Raw genomic sequence first — 19,466 nt, forward strand, 5'->3', positions numbered from 1 at the left:
GAGCAAGTGGGAAAAGAAAGCAGGGGAGCTCCTGCCCTTGAGAAGGCCAGAGGCCCTCTGGGAACAGCACAGTGACTGTGAGCGATAGGTTGTCCAGAGCTTGTCCCGAGCTCATCCTAGGACACAGGGCATTTTAGTTCATGAATTCTCTTAGGGATCTGAGAGCCTCCAGACCGGAAAGGTTTGTTATTATGTTCCCAGGATATAGCTGAACATTGGCACTAGCAACTATTTAGTAAGTATTTGTTAAGTAACAAATAGATGAATGCAAGTTTAGGGAAACGGAACAGCCTTCTCCCTGGTGGTGTGAGACAGATTCCTGAGCATCCAGATCCTTTGACTCTGGCATGCAGGCCCCAAGCAGAGACAGTGCTGCTATAGGTCACCTATGGTCATGCCCATCACTTCCAGAAATGTCTCTCTGTATTTGAACATGGTTCTTCATTTAACATTTTATTTATCTTTGTGTGACTCAAAGGGAGATCCATAAAGCTAGACAGAACTGTCTCTGAGAAACGAGTAATCATTGCTAGTACCAAGAAACATGGAAGTAGCTGATAAGTGGGTTTTCCTGGAGAGAGCCCAAGACTGGCAAGGCAGCTGAGTACTGGAGTCCCTCGGGACCAGTGTGAGCCGTGGACTGGAGTGCTGAGGAAAGATAAGTTTGTCTTCTGTCTCCGTAGTCATAGGGTTGGAGTATCACTCTTTGGCAGTGATCTACATGAAATAAATGACTTACAGCTACATGAGACATGTTTTCTTTGGCTCTAGAATTAGAACAAGTTAAAAAAACACTTGAATAAATTCATTTTGTTTTGTGATACTGGGGACTGAATCCAGATCCCTCACACTGAACTTCAACCCCACTTGTTTTTAAAAATTTTATCTTGAGACAGGGTCTTGCCTGTCTCACCCAAATTCACTTGCTTTCTGGCCGCAGGCTGATCTCAGTGGCATGTCCTAAGCTCAAAGTCCACTTGAAGACAGCGTGCAGGGGTCCCCAGCTCTCAGGCAGCCTCATCTCAGGGGCTCCAGTTCCAGGCAAGTGCCTGATGGCTCCAGCAGCAGAAGAGGCACAAGGAAAGGAAGGAGCATTAGCAGTGATTATGACATTTAGCACTTCAAAAAACTCAAGTGAATGGTAGACATTTGTTGAAGATCTTTGCACTTATTTCCTAAATACATATTTATGTGTGGTTAGGAGCTGCTGTGACCTTTTCAGTGCTTCACAATGTCAGAAGTCTTACTTTGGCCTGGTTACTTATAGCCAGAGCTGATGCTGTCAAAGCCTTTACTGGTTGTGATCCTTTCAAAAACATAAGGGATAATCTCTTCCACACTGTCCTCAGGGTAATGTTGGACCTCTTTACAAGATGTGCAGGTCCCTTTGCCAAGTGAGCAGGGACTAGCCCTGCTCAATCCCTCTTTACCTCCTTCCCTCTTTTCTTATCTTGGAGTTTTGCACACAGGACAGGGTGGTGCTCACCTCCTTTTTAATGTTTTGGTCTCTGTGAATCCATCACTATCTCACGGAGGTTTTCCTGCTCATCCTGCCACATTTCCAGCCCCAGTGAATTCTTTCTCTAAACCTTTCTCTGTACAAAATGATGGAAAAGACAGAGTCTTGGGCAACCCGCTCAGATCCCCTCTGTCTCTCTCTCTGACAGAAGCTTTCTTTCTCTCAATAAATGGCATTCTACTCTTCATCTCTGTTGTTCTTTAAAATTCATTCTTTGATTTTAGAGAACATGAGCTCATGGACATAGTGGGTTGGGAGCTTCAGTCCCCTATATCATTTGGAGGTCTTTCACTGAGATGGCTGGATGGAGGTGAGAGTTTGCTTTTACTTCATACCTCGTTTAGGTAACAAATTTCTATGCTTCAAATTTTGCTTTGTCTTTGCCAGTTGCTTATAACTCTTTGTGATAATTGCTTGCTATATGCCCATTGTTTTTAATTACTTTCTCTCATATAATTTTATTTAAAAATGTAAATATAAATTAAAACCTAGGAAATTTATGTTATGGTATTCTTTAATCGTATATTATTTGATAGGTTTTCTGGGGAGGGGAAAAATTGTTTCCCATGATCCAATCACAGTAAAGTGAGCCAACAACAGGGACCATGGCCAATGTAGAAGAGGTTGTCACCTAATCTTTTGGATCGATGGTTAATTGGTTTCAACTTGTTCCTCTTAGCCATCACTAACAAGGCACAAGTGGAATCCCAGTGGATTACAGTAATAGGTCTGTCTCGGGCTGCCGAAGGAACATGAGAACTGCTACCCCAGTCCAGGGACAGAAAAGGAAGATCCGGCATGGGGCCCGGCCCACAACCATGAAGTAATCCTCCGATGGAATTGGCTCACTTGGGGTAAATGAATTGGACCAGTGTTTGCAAACCAGCAGCGACAAGTTGAGCAGCTCCTGTGTGTTGAGAAATGAGGAATTAATCCAGAATGTGATCTAGTCTGTGAATCGGCAGGGGAACTCAAACTGGGAAGACCCCAGAAGTCACTTGAGCTGCGGTTCCTGGTCAGGGAACCAACTGATAGGTTTTTTGGCATGGCTAGTGCGACAGAAAATATAAAGTAAAAGTGGCTTTTATTCTAAGAATGTGGAGAGAAACTCCATGAACTTAATGGCACCCTGTGACTTAAAGAGGGGATGTTTGACCCCTGTATTCTCAAAAATTTATATGACTTTTGTTACACTGGCAACAAGTTAGCAAAAATTCCGTATGTACAGGTCTTCCTTACCCTAAGGATATGTTCTTCTTTCATTAAATCACATATATCTGCTCAAATACTTTTAGCTAGCTCTACTGCACCACAAACCTTCCCCTCCTGCACTCCAGACTCCCTGGACGAGGTACCCCCACCCCGTCTTTAACCCACCCCCTCCTCCCTATCCCCAAGATCAAACCCCACAGCCTTCTCAATCAAAAGTTTCTGCTCCTGCCGCACATTCATCTCCTGCTGTGCAGTCATCTTCCTCTCCCTCTCCCAGAGTCTCTACTTTTTCCCCTAGGGCCTCCGAACATTCCCCCAGTGTCTCTAACACCATTTCCTTAGTGTTTCTCCCCAGTCTCTGACCTCTCACTCCTCTCTGCCTGAGCTGTCTGTCCTTTCTGAGGATTCTTTGTCTCCTTCTCCTGCGCTGACATTTTCTCCACCTGCTCACCATACTCGGTCTCAGGCACTCCAGCCTTCCACATGGTTGCTGCAGCTCGCATGCAGGACAGCCACCATCTTGCCGCCTTCCACCATGTGGCGGGATGCCGCCATCTTGGGATGGGTTTCATGGTCAATGGCCACCCCCTTGTGGCTCCTCATGTGCTCAGCAGCAACCACCCTGCTGTGGATCACATGATGGTTCACTGTGCTGCCACTGGTGGCTAGATTGCTGCAGGGCACACAGTGACGCTCCAGCAGCCTGTGTTTCCTTGTCGCATGTTGATAGGCAGCCCTTTTGTAGCCAATCATCAAATAATCATCCACAAATGCCTGCCGGACAGTTGGCTGCTCAATGGCGATGTACTCTACAGTCTTTTCCTCCTCAATCTCTGCTCCCACTTTGAGAACAGGTTGTCCCCAAGGGACTTGTTAATATACATGTACCTTTCTCCCTTTCTGACTTATCTCAGATTAGCCATAAATTAGGTTGCTTCTCTGTCGACCCACAAAATTATATCAAAGAATTTAAATTTATAACTGTTATTTACATTAGGCTCCAATTTCTCTTTTTTAATTTTTTTAAAATTTTATTTAAAAGGAAAAAGAGAAAAAACAAAACAAAACAAAGCAGTGTAAGGGTACAATTAATACAGAACTACAAAAAAAAAACAGTAAGAAATCAGCAGTTAATAGATTGCAATTATCATCCTAGAGACAGTTGCTCAAGTCACAGTATCAAAGCATACAAAGTGGACAGTCAAACAGTGAGACTGCAAACAGTTGTGTTCAGTGATCCAACCAAAAACATTAATATGGGCATCTATTTAACACCCCTAAACACACTTGCAGTTGTATACTTTAGAGCACTTTTTTTTCCTCTTTTAGGCTCCAATTTCTCAATCCCTTCCCTCACTGCAGGCCAGCCCTCCTCTCCTGGAGGCACAGCTGGGATGGAGGAAAGTACGTGCAGAAGGCATTGGGCTGCACAGAGGTGAGTTGGGCAGGCGGCGTGGTGCACACAGACGGACCCATGTGGGCTGCTCTGGGCTCTCACGCCGTGCGCCAGCTCCGCATGTCCCCTGTGGGCTCCGAGCAGCCCCATCGCCCGAGCGAGGCTCAGCTAAGGCCAGACCCTGAGTGCAGCTCCATGCAGTGGCATGGAGGAGAAGGCAATGGGACATGACGGGAGGGAAAGGGGCCATGGCTGCCCAGCGAGGTGGGGGCACCTGGTCATTCCTTCTTAACTTTCTGAGCTAACCAAAATTAGGTTTCTTTCCTGGTATTATTATTTCAAGAGATCTCTATTAATTGATCTACAAGAAGTATAGTTCAAATTGACCAAATATACTTGAGTGCATTCTAATTTTACAAGGTGATCATCAGTCTATATATCTGTTATCTGTTTGCTCAGTCCATTTATAATGTACAGATCATCTGTCCATGTTTGTCCATTTGCCTGCTCTGTAAATAGCTGTTCCTTTTTATTTGAGCTCAACAATCTTTTTTCCTTTTTTGCATTTTCAAACCATTTAATCAAGGTTTATTTGGGTTATAGATTTAAAAAACATGCTTCCACCTAGTTTGCCAGCTGGTCAAAATGATGCTAAAATTGGTTAAACAAAATCCTTTGGGGTGAGGAGACATTTGACAGGACTTCAACTGATTGACAGGAAAGTGGCCAGCTGGTATATTTAGCCAGCTCTTGTTTATTAATTGGAGCCTCCAATAATCTCCACAGCCTTATGGGAGACACCTCAACTAAAGTTCATATGACTAAGACAATGCATTGTTGCTGATCTGATGTTATATTCATGCCTTCAAATATAAAATTGAGATTGTTTCTGCTGCCTTTTTCTTGTGTTCTAGCCAAGAGATTCAGATCAGACCAATGCGAGGTCACCAGTCAAATAATAATTTTTAAACAAAAATTTATGTATTATATGATGACAAGCGTTTTTGTTTAGATCCAGATATATACTTAGAGATGCTGCACAAATTTCTTCAGTGCTCAAATGTTAACACACTCATGGTTAATAGCCATTTAATGTTCTATGCTAAGCTTACTACCTATACTGCACTGTACTATTATTAATCTGGATGTTCAGCAACTGAAATTAAAAGACAATTATAAATTCCTTTTGGATTCCTTTTGCTGGGATCCACCAGATCTTTTTCAGAAAAAAAGATTATATGATACATGTAGAACAATGAGACCAGCACTGGAACAGAGGCCAGGTTTGAGCCTTTCCCAGCCCATCTGCCGGCCCTGGCTCAGCCCTCCACCGAGTCATAATTAACTATACTCAACTGGTGTTAAATGATATGTAGCTGATCTCTCTCCTAAATAAAAATGTAAAATTAATAAAACAGGCCATCCTCCAAAAATCAGATGGCATTAGACATTCTAACACCATAAGAGGTACTTATATATGACAAATGAATGACATGTCAGTTCCTAAAATTCCCTGGACCTTATCCTCCTTATGGGAAGCCATTACTGAAGTTATGATCATAAATACCCTGTTGATTGTATTATTTGACTCCTGCATACTTAATTGATTCTACAGAAACCTTCCACTGTGGACCAGATCCCAGGACAAAAGGCTAAACTTGGCCCTTAAACCCCACAAGGAGACCTTCTTAATATGGCTTTTCATGTTTTTAACAACAGAGGTAAAAAATAACAATCTGATCTTTTAGCAGTGACATTTGGAGCTCTGAGACAGATAAACTGACACAAGGTGGAGTTGCCTGAGCCCTTCCTGGTCCATGGTTCAAATGCAGCAAAAAAGAATTTTGGACAAGAAAATGCCCCAATCCTGGTGTTCCTTTGGGGCCTTGCCCCAGGGCCACTGGACTGGCCTAGCTGCCAAGAGAGCAGGTAAGCCATCCTCTTAACTTCTTGCTCTCACAGAAAATGCCATCACTGCCAGATTCATCACTGACAGATCTGCTCAGACTTGCGGCTGAAGATTGATGGGGCTCTGGGCCATTAAGGTGTCCTTCTCAGAGCCCCAAGTCCCCATTAGAGGTCTCACTTAAGACATTCTCTATACTTGAGGACATAAAACCCATGTATAGGGTCCTTCCTGAGTTTTCAGTCCTCTAATTAAGTCCTCAGTCTCTATATGGGGTGCTGATGGCTAATCTATGCAGCCTTTACAGACAGGGCCTATTTCATGCAGGTTCCAGACTCACTTCTTCTCTGGTCTATCCCATACCTTGAGATACCTCTAATGCCACCTGCGCTGCCCATGCCATGCCTATTTTAATTTGTCTCAGGGATCTTTCAATTTTTCCTTTTGTTACCCAATATCCTATAGCTCCCAAACATTTACAGGGACTTAAACTTATAATTAATCGCCTTTTAGACAATGATTTTCTTAAACCTACCCATTCACCCTATAATACTTGTATTCTCCCAGTACTAAAACCTGATGGGTCTTATCCTCTAGTACAGGATTTTAGGGTAATCAATAATGCTATCACCACAATGCATGCACTGGTGCCAAACTCTTATACCATGATCTCTCATATCCCTCCCTCTACCACTCACGTGTACAGTTCTAGATCTTAAACAATACAAAGGCTAGAAGATGATAAGAGGATCTATAACTTAAGAATTAAGAACATAAAAGAAGAAGTAGGGACACAAACAAATGGACTACAAAAGCTATTCACAGAAATAATCCAAGAGAATTTCCCTAATTTAGCAATTGGTAAAGATACTCAAATGTATGAGGTACACAGGACCCCAGCCACCTACAATACAAACAGAGCTACACCCAGGCATATAATAATCAAAATTCTAGAAATCCAATATAAGAACAGAATATTACAAGCTGTCAGAGACAAGAAACAGATCACTTACAAGGGAACACCCATCAGAATTACAGCAGACTTCTCGGCACAAGCCATCAAATTAGGAAGAGCGTAGGAGGAAATAATTCAAGCTTTGAAAGATAATAACCTCCAGCCAACATTGATATATCCTGCATAACTGTCCCTAGAAATTGATGGAAAAACAAGGTGCTTTCAGGATAAAGAGGAACTAGGGGAATTTGCAATCACCAATTCAATTCTACAGAGAATACTGCAGGATATTCTAAAAAAGGAAAATACCAAGATTCCAGAAATAGTGGCAGAGAGGCCACAATGAATGAAGCAGAAAGCAAAATGAAGAGGACAAATTGACAACAAACGATAGAAAAAGAGCTCAACAGAAATGAGGCAGAGAAGATTGGATGGTAGGAACAGCTATTTTGGAGAAAAAAAGACATCATAATAGCTAGTGCTGGTTTAGTATCATCTTGTTTTAAAGTCCCATCAAACTTGTATTTTTCTGTCTCCATCAGTCTTAAAAGGTTTTATCTTATTGGATTTTATTGTATATGATAATATAAGTAAAAACTTTTATAGACAAGGAGATTATACAGAAACCATTGTTCATATTCTGTTAATTGGTTCTAAATACCCTGTAATAATGTCATTCTCTTGAATGGTTTTATAGTGTCTTGATATGTTTGGTGCTGCAGCATACGAAGTTATACTCAAAGATTTCAAGGAAAGAGACACTATGGTAACTATTTTTATGTCAGAATATCTTGTGGTGAAACACTATTTTGCTTAAATGGTTATGTTTTGACCTGCGCTGTTCTGTTGTTATGCCCTCTTTTATCTCAATCCCCTTTTTAAAAAATTATTTACTTTTTATCTTTTTAATTAAGGGAAAAATAAAAAATAGCAGGATACATTATATTAACCTACTTTGATTTCCTATTAACTTGATTTGAAACCCTGTATTATCCTCACCATCTTGTTTTGACTGATTTTCCACTATTCTGCTTTGCTTGATAGTACCAAGTTCGAAAGTATAGGCATAACTGTGAAGACAATAAGAATCATTATGACGCCCATTCTGGTTGACTATTATTTTCTTTTAAAGTCCGGTAATGTCTCTAATGCTTTGGTTTTATTCTTTACCGTTTTGTTCAATTTTATTATAACTGGCAATTTTTCTTAAAATAGCAAGAGGCAGTATGGTAACCATTGTTGATCACCTTATATTTTGTTTTTACATTATTATGTCCATCCTTTTGATTTGACCGACTCTGTTCTGATATGTAGCATTTGGTTTTACTCTCTTGAAAAAAAGTAATAAGAAGTGTGGGAGTAATAAAACCCAAAATGTGTAATTGTCATTGTACAAAAGAAAAGAAAAGAAAGTGCTCTAAATGTCATAATTGCATGTATGTTTAAGTGTATAAGATAGATAACCATATTACAGAGTTTTTTTGGATCATTGAACAAAACTGTACTCTCACTGTTTGAAAGTCAACTTTACATGCTTCAATTTTGTAACTTGAACAACTATTTCCAAGATGAGAATCTGTCATCCTCTGAAGAGATGCTCAGACCGCTGGCCCCAGACCTGCATAATCAGCCAAACAATACAAGCATTTAGCCACCTCATGTAACTTAGCTGCTATCAACTCAGGCTGTCCTGAGTTGCTAATGGGGAGGCGTTTGATTCTCAGTCCACGCATTGGTAGGCTTGTGTTGCTTACCAGTAAGGCAGGATCATTGCTTTCTTGGTGGGTCCCCCAAGACCTGGCATGGTGCAGTCTCAGGAGATGCTGGATTTTCTCTTGCTCGTGTGCTTACAAACACATATGCTAATACTGAGATATATCTTCAGCCCCTATGAAGGTGATACATTTTAAAAGAGCTCTGCCATTATTTCTATGAAGTGGTTTTTATGGCAGTTGTGCTGTCTCCAGCTTTCTCATTGACCCCTATTAATCTTATATTATTATTCTTTGCTTCATCTTGTAGCTGTTATATTGATTTTTTTTGTGGTCTTATGCTATTTTTAAGATGTTTTTCTTTTCGTGATCACTAGCTGCATTTCTAATCTTCTCATTCATCCAAACTTGTTGCATGTACTTTCAATGGAGGTTTTAATCTCTTGGATTTCTGTTGTATCTATTTCATGAATTCCATTTCTTTCTTATGTTGGAAAATTTTTATTTCCATCATTTCCCTAAACTCATCTATTCTTTTACCTGTGTCTTTTCTAATATCTTTGATTTTAAGTGTCATTTCTGTTTGTATCTGGGAGATGATTTTCTCTAGCTTTTCCACTTTTGTTGTTATCATTTCAGAAAGGTACAGTGTTTTACTTTCAATTTCACCTATCTCATTGAGTTCTGGTCTTTTCCTGGGTGTTGTATTTTGTTTATGTGTTTTGTCATTTTTTTCTTTATTTTTTATTTTATTTTGTTTTCCATGTTGATGCTCTCCAATTTCTTATGATAGATAACTTTATCACTAGTGTTGGGCTTTCCTAGGAGATGTTTGTTTTTCAGAGATGTCTGCTAGATATAGGTAGTTCTTTATAACTATCCTGAGAACTTGCCTTCTCAGTTTGTAATGGATGCAAATTTATTATCTGCTTCAGCACTCAATCGTTTGGTACTAGACTGTGGTGATGATTATAACCTCATACATTCTCAGTGTTATCATACAGGGAAGAAAAACTGATTATAACATATATGACACTCTGGCTAAAGTAATACAGTTAGTAATAGCAATATTTTCAAGTATACCTTAACTACTGACAAACTATGGTGACCATTAACCTGCTACCTCTGACCACAGGAGCAAACTCTAAAATTACATAATGAAATCAAATACATACCATATACTTATATGCAGTGATTTTCCCCTTAGTGGAATGATTTTTACCCTTTTTCAGTGGTCAGAGGATTTACAATGGGTATGGGACAGGATAAAATGATAATTTTTGATGACTTATGAAAACCCAATCACAATATTTAACACATCATTTTTGAACAACAAGAGACTTTGAAGTCATAATGAACAACAATATACACTACATTTACACAATCAATTTTAGCATCACTTTGTTCAGTTGGCAATCCAGGTGGAAACATGCCTTTTAATTCTGTAATTCAAAACAAACTTTGATCAAATGATCAACAATTCAAAATAAAAAGGAAAGAAAAATTGTTGAACTCAAATAAAAACAGCTGTTAATTCATTGGACAAATGGTCAAACAAATAAGCACATAGCTTGTTGGTGTGTGAGAGCTCTCTACATTCCTGGGGGACTATTTTATGCCCCTTGCTTCTCTCCCTTCTACACCTGTGTTCTGGGGACTGGAATACTGTTCACCTCCGATATGCCATGCCCTCAGGGCATTTCTTCATACCCTTGGACACTCCTGTTTGGGCACTTGTGCTTCCAGCTCTGCACATGTGAACAATCACTAGCTCAGTGACTCCCAACAACAGCTTAATAGGCTGAACAAACAAACATATATACAGGCAGACTGGCAAATACCTTACAAAGTCACAGGGCACTCAAATATATTTTTTAACCAAATTGGATTACAATAACTTTTTACAATTGTAGAATTTAAAACTATACATAGACTAGTCAGATTTTTGTTGCAGGTCTCTTGTGAAAAGAATTATACTATCCATAATTAACACATATTTTTGTATTTTATTTTAAGAATACTGGTAACTTTTGTGTCTCCTTCTTTCATGTAACTTTCAGTTTGCTTATCTCTATATACTCATACTGTATAGGTGAATGAAAATCCCAATCTACTATATGTCCAGTATGAGATCATGTTTTTGAAAATTGAAGAATGAATTTTAGGAGCAATGGAGATTAAGAGCAGAATATATTTATTAAGAGGAAGAAAGTTTCTGTCTGTGTGAGAGAGAGAGAGAAAGAGAGAGAGAAAGAGAGAGAGAGAGAGAGAGAGAGAGAGAGAGAGAGAGAGAGAAAGAGAAGGGGTTCCTAGTGAGTTGCCAAATGGGGATTTAGCTCAGTGGCACAAGTGCCTGCCTGGCAAGCTCAAAGTCATGAATTTGATCCCCCATAGCGGGGGGGGGGGGGTGGAAACAACAACAACAAAAACAAAGACTATGTTTTCTAGGAACTTTTATAGAGTTAAATCATGAGGTGAGGCAGGTCTAAGGTGGGGAAAACATGAGAACTCACAAGGTGGGTATGAGGTGGGACAGAACTATAGTCAACCAATATGATTACTTGCTCAGGTTAAATCGGGGACAAATGGGGAAGGAGTCATGTAGCAAGTGGGCATGCATACAGAGCAGTGATTCTTCCTAAAGGGGGTTGGGACAGTGATTCCTGGCTTCCTAAGGGTGATAAAGAACTGCTTAGAATATCAATCCTTGTGATTCGATGTATTTGCTTTATCTTTTGTCTTGCTTCTTGACCCACAGCGGGAAGCATCTATCTCCCCCACAGTTTGCAAAGCATCTAGTCTTCTGCACTGGCTCCTTCAAGAACCTAGCCCTGTCTGACTGGTAATATGCCTATCTAACTCAATGACCTGTGACAGTATCACCTATTTAGACCTTTGATTTTATTTTGGTTACCACTGCCTGGGCATCCTGGGTCAATTAAGGCTGGTTTTAGCTTCATTCTTTTCTATTGGTTGGTGTGGTCTCTGAGGCATCACTGTCATAGGATTGAGCACTTGCTTCTCAAGAGATGGAACCAACTCTTTCTCTGGGTTTGGGTCCATGATACAACAGACAACATGCTCTGGCACCCAGAGAGGCCATTCAGCATTTCCTGGAAAAACATAAGCATACCCTCAACCCCAAATTAGCACTGGATTGGGTGCTTTTACTATTCAGTATGAAGATCTCCCCAATGGACTCTTTTTAGCCTTTATTTGATTGCATTGTCTTTCTGTCATGATAGTTCCAACTTTATTAGAATTTAAAAGGGTAATATAGGGGCTGGGGATTTAGCCCAGTGGCATAAGCGCCTGCCTTGCAAGTAGGCAGTCGTGAGTTCCATCCCTGGTACCGATAAAAACAAAAAAGACAAAAAAAAAAAAAAAGAAAGGATAATATAATAGTATATACTTTCAAGTGAAGTCTGCATGATGTAAGGTCACCCTTTTGTTTTTATAATTTAAATTGAGAACATATTTAACAATTTTTAGACCTGAGGATCATAAAGAAGTTCTGTGGTAAGAGTCTTGAGTACAGAGAAAATACTGCATTTTGCATTCAGGTCCCAGGGTTCTCACTTGCCACTTGCTATTCCCACCTTGGCTGCAGCTTCCGCTTCACTGCCTTGAGGCTATGGGCATGGCTGGCTGGTGGGCAGGCCACAGGACGTGGCTCCATGGGAGGGGGCACTGTTGTGCTCTGGCTGTGGCCTGGAGGATAACAATCACTAACACCAGGGAAGTTAGCTAACACAAATTGCCAAGAGGTTCAACACTGTCATAGCCACTGTTGTTGAACAGAAGAAAAGGGAATAATGACAGTTTGTGCCTCATGATCAGAGAGCTGAATAGCACATGTTCACCCACATGTGATAAGTTCTGCCACAGCCTCACAAAATGGAGTAATGGTTTTGTGCAGAGTATGGGGCATATATAGTCATTGTAGAGAGCCCGGAGACTGCCAAAGAATCCCAGTGGGCATATACTGAGTTGGGAAAATAATTAAAAACATTGGAAAAGACTTGTCAACTCTAGAAAGTTGGACATTAGAGAGAGCCAGATTAACTTTGTCCAATGTGGCTTTAGTCTTTGCCGTAAGTATCCTTGGAATGTGGGTCTGGATCCTCCTTGAGAATGTCAAAGAAAGTACCTAAACCATGAGTTGTTAGCTTAAGTACTGGGTAGAGCCAATTAATATTACCAGGTAAGGTCTGAAAATCTGATAAGTTTGCAAGATGCTTAACTTGAATATGAACAGTTTGGGGCAAAATATATCTTTGCTAATGGAGGTAATCCAAATACAAAAAGGGTATCTCATGATTAACAGAGGGTACACTAAAGGCAAAACACTTTTTTATGTTGAAGATGAAGGGGAATAGTAAAAGAGCAGTCTTTTAAATCAATTGCCATGAGGGAAAAATACAAAGGAATAGCTATAGGACTGGGCAATCTTGGTTGAAGTGCTCCCATAGGTTTCATGGTTTGATTAGCAGCCTAGAAATCTTATAATATTTTTATAATCTTATAATATAATATATCTTATCTATTATTCTGACTTCTTTTTTTTATTATGAAAGTTGGAATATTTCAAGGGCTATTCTAGATATACCACCATTATGTTTATTAACCAGTGAATAATGAGCTGCTACAAGCTTCTCCTGAGTGAGGAGTACTCCCCTTCCTTGATTATATTTACTAAATCCTTGAGTGGGGGAGAAAACCTTGTTACAACATCTAAAGAGTCACCAAAGAGTTGGGGCTAAACAGAAATGTCCTATATCCTGTAATGCATCATGACCCCATAAATTGACTGAGGGAAGACTTAAGGTAAGAAATGTCCAGAATGACCTACATCCCCTCCAGGTTAATAATTTAGTGCTTCTACCAGGATGAGAAACACTGTGACAGGATGGATGAGAAACACTGCCCGTCCCCTGTAGATCTGTAGTTGTTACATCCAGAGGTCAGTGGCATTGGGCAATAACAGAAACATTTGCTCCTGTGTCTAAAAGTCCTTTAATGCTTTTCCTTCAATGATCAATTTCCTCTTGGGAGAATTCTGTTTAATCTGTTGAACCCAATAAGTATCAGAAGACCCAAAACCCTTGAATACCCTTTCCTTGTTAATAGATTTTCTAATCTTTGTTAACGAAATAATAACCAACTGAGCAATATGAGAATCCATGGTGATTTGAACAGTGTTTTGAGTAGACTGAGCCATAGCCTTGATTTCCTCTGTACAATCAGTATCAATGACACCAGGCCAAACCTGGAGACCTTTTAAAGTGAGACTGCAGCAATGTAGCAGGAGTTCCACTGTTCTTTGGGGCAGAGGCCATAAACTCCAGCAGGAATAACTTGACGTCCCTTTTCAAGAGTTAGTATGAATCTGGAGGAGGGACTAAGGTCTCAACCTCCACTGTCTTTTGTTGTTTACCAGAGATCAGAAATGTTCTTGCTGGCAGAGCGTGGGTCTGGGGAGAAATTCAGATGAACACCTCCATAATTCGGGGAGCTGAGGCAAGCCCTGCTAGAAGTTTCCTGGATTTTTGGGAATTTGAAGTTCAGTAAGAGTAGATATATTGAAAACCTCCATGTACTCCCCTACCTGTCTGGGTCTTTTTACTGCTATTTGCAAAGGAGATAGAGAAAAGATAGAAGTTCCAATCTGTGACTCAGCAAGAAGTTCTCTGGGCTGAAAATGTGGGGATTGCTGCTTGTGACTCAGTTAAACACTTCTCTAATAGGGAAAGGTCCCTTTTGTCCCTCAGTGCTGCTTCCTTGTCTAATTGAGCAAAGTCAACCCTAAACTTTATTGGAGTTCCACTTATTCCACCATATTTTTCCTGTTTGGGACTTGATTTTAAAATATTGCACAGAGCACTTCTTTATGCCTGTCTCATGAAGTTTGCAAACATTATGATACTCCTAATCAAAATCCACAAAAGAAAGGTAAATACTGTAATCAAGTATAAACAAACAGTTCCATAGAGGCCTGTGATTCTTTAGAATTGTTTGTTCTATAATTAAACAACTGATAAAATCAACACACTTCTTTGTTGTTGCTGTTTTTCACAGGCTTGTTTATAACTGGCTCTAGAGAATCTGCTTTTTTCAATGTGGCCCAATTTTTATACCTGATAAGTCAGTATCAATATATTCCAGGGATCACTATTGACCATTACTAGTGCACTTATCCCCCTTGCTGCACACACATGAGAAATGTTCTCTCACCCTTATGTGTTATTCTATCTATGTTTTATGCACCGTATACCATAATCCACGCAGCTCTTAAAGTTCTTGGGGTGATGAACTATAAGATGATGAAAAAAATAAATAGAGGAAAGCTGGAGTCAAGTGGAGCCCTAACTCTCTGGATAGGAGGAAAGGATTGCCCCCCCCCCACTATAGAGGCATTTATTTAGCAACTTAAAATCACATGACATCCCATTGCTTAGTAATCTACATGTATGGCAAACCAAGGGCCTGATTTTTGGGAGTTGGAGTTCCTTCTTTTGTGACTTATCCTGGATGGTCTTTTTTCTCAGACCTGGCTGGCAAGCTTCCACAGATGTCAATTTCCACCTTCAGTGGCTCCCTACATGTGGTAGACCAGTAGTACTTAACCTGACCATAGACATTTGCCTTGATCAATATTGTCTTTGAAATGTATCTATGTTTTTGTCTGTTGCACTATTTCACACACTTTTAGTCGCTTTTTTAGTCTTCTATTTTTGAATTCACTAGGTAGCCCAGGCTGGTCTCCAACTCAAGGTGATTGATCCTCTGGCCTCAGCCCCCCGAGTACTGAAATTATAGGCATATGCCACCATCCCTGGCTAGTCTTCTATTTTTTTAATTCATTATTTATCTATTGTCTGGTTTTCTAACTTTTCGCTATTATAAAATATGTTTCCATGAGCATTTTTTTTCTTTTTGAGATACAGTTTTATTGTGTAGTTCAGACTGGCCTTAAATTTGAAGCAATCCTCCTGCCTCAGCCTCCCAAGTGCTGAGATTATAGGTGTGCATCACCACACTTAGTTTTGAGTATTCTTGATTTATCTCATTGTATCTATGGAATATTTACTAATAAATGGATTTTCTGAGCGAAATTATTTACTGTATCCATTACAACTGAAAAGTAAAACTTGATGGAGCATAATAACAAAGAGACTTTGCTCCTCACTTCGCTTGCCCCCTTAAATCTGTATCCTGACTCTTTGTTCTTTGCCTCTGGTGAAATCTTTTGTAAGCTCTAAATATTTTAGAGTTCACCAGTCATTTTTAAGTGCTAAAAATAATCTCATTTTCATTTTTTAAATAAAAGTTTTAAATATGCAATAGATATAGAATAAACATGATTTTCAACATCAACTGTTTATCTGTTCAAGAGATCTAATAACAGCAGAAATAAATTCCTGTGTGAAGTACAATGAAAAGATAAACAAAACTCTACCACAGAAATACCTCTACCACCTGGCTTCACTTCTGGGAGAACATGGCAGATAGATAACAGCAGCTATGGAGGCTCTCTGAGATAGCTAGCTTAGATTCCAGGAATGGTGCAGTGTGGGGAGTCCCTAGCAGGGGGAGATATACCCTGCTGACCCAGGAATGAACTAAGCTGAGAGAAACCAACTGGAAATGCAATCCCAGTGCTATGACTGGAACAGCTAAAGTTTCAGTGCCAAAGCTGGGACCCGTGCCTCTGGAACCTGCGGCTTGAATTTCCTACCACCACCGCTTCATCTGAATTGGCACAGCTGGGGTAGAGATGCGAAAGCTCTGAGAGCAGGTATTGGTGAGCTGAATTGAGAGCAGAGCTGGCAGGGAGCCCTGCATCGACCTGTGGTGAACAAGAGGAATGGGGACCCTTCCATAGAGTAGGAGGCTCCAACAGAGGATACTCTGGGACCAGGTAGACTAGCCAAAACAGGATGCTGCAGTGACTTCAGTCACATATTGCCCTCTCAAGTGGGATTGGTGAGGAGTGCTTGACCTGGGTGATATGATGGACTATGACCCAGTAGGCTTGCCCAAATCAGGTCCCTGTGCCTGGCAGTGCACCCTAATGCAGTGAAGCCTACAGCAGGTTGACTGACCTGGAGGGGTGGGCCCAGCACAGGCTGTCCAGGTCCGTGTCTCCCTAGTACAATGCAGTGGGCAGGAACACGCAGCCAGCACAATCCAAACAAACTGTAACCAACAAAAAAAGAAACTGGGCCTCATATATATGCTTGTATGGAAGGAACAAAAAGTATGGGAAGAGGGAGCAACAAGAAAGGGTCCTCAGTCCCCAATCCTGAGAATACTGATCTGGGAAAGGTAAATACAAAGGAGAATGAGGACAGAAAACATGCAATATCAGGCATGGCACCAATAGACATAAAGCGATATATCTGGGACCTCATAGACGAGTTCAGAAGTGAAGTATTTAACAAAGTAAAGCAAGATATAAGTAGAATAGTTAGAGAAATGCTAAGCACCACCCAAGAAAAAACAGATGGCAGAATGGTAGAACAGAAAAAAAGGGGAGAATTGTTTGATGGAGAATATAGAGAAAACATAGAATACGGAAGCAGATTCAAAGAGATTACCAGGAAACTAAAAACTATTGAAAGCTGGCATAATAGCTTGAAAGAAACTAAGGATTATCTAAACTGGAGGACAGATTTGAAATGTGGGAGCATGAAATGAAAACCTTTTTAAAAATAAAAGGAAACAAGCAGTAACAGTACAAAGGCTAGAAGATGATAAGAGGATCTATAACTTAAGAATTAAGAATGTAAAGGAAGAAGCAGGGATACAGACAAATGAACTGCAAAGGCTATTCATAGAAATAATCAAGGAGAACTTCCCTAACATGGGAAAAGGTAAAGATACTCAGATCGATGAGGCATACAGGACCCCAGCCACCTACAACCCAAACAGAACTACACCCAGGCATATAATAATCAAAATTCCAGAAAATCCAATATAAGAACAGAATATTAAAAGCCATCAGAGACAAGAAACACATCACTTACAAGGGAATACCCATCAGAATTACAGCGGACTTCTCAGCACAAACCATCAAATCACAAAGAGTGTGGGGCGAAATAATTCAACCTTTGAAAGACAATAACCTCCAGCCAAGATTGATATATCCGTTATGACTGTCCCTAGAAATTATTGGAGAAGCAAGGTGCTTCCAGGATAAAGAGGAACTAGAAGAGTTCGCAACCACCAATTCAACTCTACAGAGAATAGTGCAGGATATTCTAAAAGAGATAAATACCAAGATTCCAGAAACAGTAGCAGAAAGGCCACAATGAATGAAGCAGAAAGCAAAATGAAAAAGACAAACTGACAACTAATGACAGAAAAAGAGCTCAACAAAAATGAGGCAGAGAAGGTTGGATGGTAGAAACAGCTATTTTGGAGAAAACAAGACATCATAATAGCTAGTGCTGATTTAATATCATCTTGTCTTGAAGTCCCATCAAGCTTTTGTTCTTCTGTCTCCATAGGTCTTAATATGTTATATCTTATTGGACTTTATTATATGTGATAATAATATAAACAAAAACTTTTATAGACAAGGAGATAATATATTTTCTGTTAGTTGGTTCTAAATACCCTGTAATACTGTCATTCTCTTGAAGGTTTTACATTGTCTTGATATGTTTGATGCTACAGTATACAAAGTTATACTCAAAGATTTGAAGGGAAGAGACACTATGGTAACTACTTTTATGTCGGGATATCTTGTGGTGAAACACTATTTTGCTTAAATAGTTATGTTCTGACCTGTGCTGTTGTGTTGTTATGTCCTCTTTTATCTCAATCTCCTTTTAATTAAGGGAAAAATAAATAAAAATAGCAGAATATATTATAGTAACCCACTTTGATTTCCTATTAACTTGATTTGAAACCCTGTATTGCTCTCACCATCTTGTTTTTACTGATTTTCCTCTATTCTGTTTTGCTTGATAGTACCAAGTTTGAGAGGATAGGCAACAACTGTGAAGACAATAAGATTCATTATGATGCCCATTCTGGTTTGACTATTATCTTCTTTTGAAGTCCTATAATGTCTCCAGTGTTTTGGTTTTATTGGTTTTGTTCTTTACTGTTTTATTTAGTTTTATTATACGTGATAATATAGGCAATTCTTTTTAAGATAGTAAGAGGCATTATGGTAACCACTGTTGATCACCTTGTATCTGACTCTGTTTTGTTATGTCCCATTTGGTTTTATTCTCTTTTAAAAAAAAGTAATAAGAACTGTGGGAGTAATAAAATCCAAAATGTGTAATTGCCATTTTAAAAAATAGAGGAAAAGAAAGTGCTCTAAAGGATATAACTGCATGTATATTTAAGTGTATAAGATAGATAACCATATTACTGAGTTTTTGTTGGATCATTGAACAGAACTGTTTGCAGTCTCACTGTTTGAATGTCCACTTTATATGCTTTAATTTTGTAAGTTGAACAGCTATTTCTAAGATGACAATATGTAATCTATTAACTCATGATTTCCTAGTGTTTATTTTTTTGAAATTCTGTATAACCTGTACCCTTTTTCTACTTTTTTCCTTAAATAAAATAAAAAAAAAGAAATAACCCTGGCTTCAATCATGACACCTAAGGCAGTCTTCATGTGTGTCAACAGTGTGTCCTATACAAGTCTCACACTGACAGCACGTGTGCCTACCTTTCCTTTCCTGTTTGGCAGGCTGTATTTGTCACCTTGTTTGTTTTCCTCTTTTGCCAGGAGCTTC

This window comes from Cavia porcellus, unplaced genomic scaffold (genome assembly GCF_034190915.1).
Source record: "Cavia porcellus strain 051 isolate PalLab524CR breed Dunkin Hartley unplaced genomic scaffold, mCavPor4.1 scaffold_24, whole genome shotgun sequence".
Taxonomy (NCBI): domain Eukaryota; kingdom Metazoa; phylum Chordata; class Mammalia; order Rodentia; family Caviidae; genus Cavia; species Cavia porcellus.